Source organism: Austrofundulus limnaeus, unplaced genomic scaffold, assembly GCF_001266775.1.
Source record: "Austrofundulus limnaeus strain Quisiro unplaced genomic scaffold, Austrofundulus_limnaeus-1.0 Scaffold102, whole genome shotgun sequence".
NCBI classification, from domain to species: domain Eukaryota; kingdom Metazoa; phylum Chordata; class Actinopteri; order Cyprinodontiformes; family Rivulidae; genus Austrofundulus; species Austrofundulus limnaeus.
In genome coordinates, this window is record NW_013952504.1 from 1,496,547 (window position 1) to 1,498,293 (window position 1,747).

A 1,747-nucleotide genomic window follows, 5' to 3' on the forward strand; every position below is an offset into this window, starting at 1 on the left:
AGCTAATATTTATTAGCTTCTGTAACATACAGAGTAAGTACGTTACAGACTATAAGTTTTGTACAGACATTTGTAGTAAACTGTAGCATAATTTATGCTACAGTTTACTACTGAAATGTATTTTATTAATCTCAGCTATATAGATGAGATTCTGATCACTGCAATTAGTTGCAAATATAGAGCCTACATAAACATTATTATAAATTCACTGGTTAAAAGAGTCTTGAAATGATTGGAATCAAGTCATTAATTATTGACTGACTTCAGGTCAACTTTAGATCATCATTAGTTGTAAACAATATGTTTTCCTTATAAAAATACAGCTGTTTTACATGACTGTTGTATGAAATTAACATTAATTATGAATTATATATTTATTGTAATAAAAAATAATTCTGACTGATGGAGRTGGGCTTGCTGATAATCCAATAGTCTTGTCAGCTGGGAGACATTGACCTCTTCAGGCACCGTCTTAGCTTCTCCATGATGTCACAGATGTAAACAATGAGTGGACAGGCAGAGCTCACAGGCCTATAATCAGAATCAGCTTTATTGGCCAAGTACGTTACTCTCTATGATTCTAATTTATCTGAGATGCATAAATGCCTAATGGTTATCCAATAAGGTAAATGCCTCAGTAACTAAGAGCTACACCAGCATAAKCGTCTTCAGGTGGAACARCCAGCTGGACAGATCTTAGGGAAGTTCAATCCATCTCTTGGAAGCAGGACACAGCAGACAGTAAAAACCCAATCCTATGAATAAAATACTCAACAACAACAACACAATATAATGGAGCACAATGTGTACACATGACGCCCCCTTAATATTTCCATCTGCCCCCTCAAGTATGCATTCCTAGAACCGGCCCTGGGTTATTTGAGTCACTGTTGCCTTTCTATCAGCTCGAACCAGTCGGACCATTCTCCTCTGACCTCTGGCATCAACAAGGCACAGGACTGCCGCTCACTGGATATTTTCTATTTTTCGGACCATTCTCTGTAAACCCTAGAGATGGTTGTGGGTGAAAAATCCCAGTAGATCAGCAGTTTCTGAAATACTCAGACCAGCCCTTCTGGCACCAACAACCATGTCACATTCAAAGTCACTTAAATCACCTTTCTTCCTCATTCTGATGCTCGGTTTCAAGAATAAACTAAGAAACTAAACAATAGGTTTACGGCAAGACCTTTTGAGCAATAATTAATTCTGGAGACAAACAACAAAATACATGATCTGAATAGAAATAAAAACACAGATTATGACAGGAAACAGTATTCAGGNGACCAGCCCTTCTGGCACCAACAACCATGCCACGTTCAAAGGCACTCAAATCACCTTTCTTCCTCATTCTGATGCTCGGTTTGAACTGCAGCAGATCTTCTTGGCCATGTCTACATCTCTAAATGCATTGAGTTGCTGCCATGTGATTGGCTGATTCCACATTTGCGTTAATGAGCAGTTGGACAGGTACCTAATAAAGTGGCCGGTGATTGTAATCACTGCAAGTGCACCCCATATAAATAACTCCAGTTTTTATCGACCCTATACACTCCTGAAGCTCAACAGATTTGTCAGACTGAACAAATAAGACACACAACTTTATGATTGTCACATCTCAGCCACAGGAGGACACAGGTAGATTAAAGCTGAAGAATGATATAGAGTTACAAGTCTCCATTTGGGATGCTGCTGACCATCCGTGTGCTTGGACAGTTATGTCTGAAGTTACTCGGAACTCACTCCA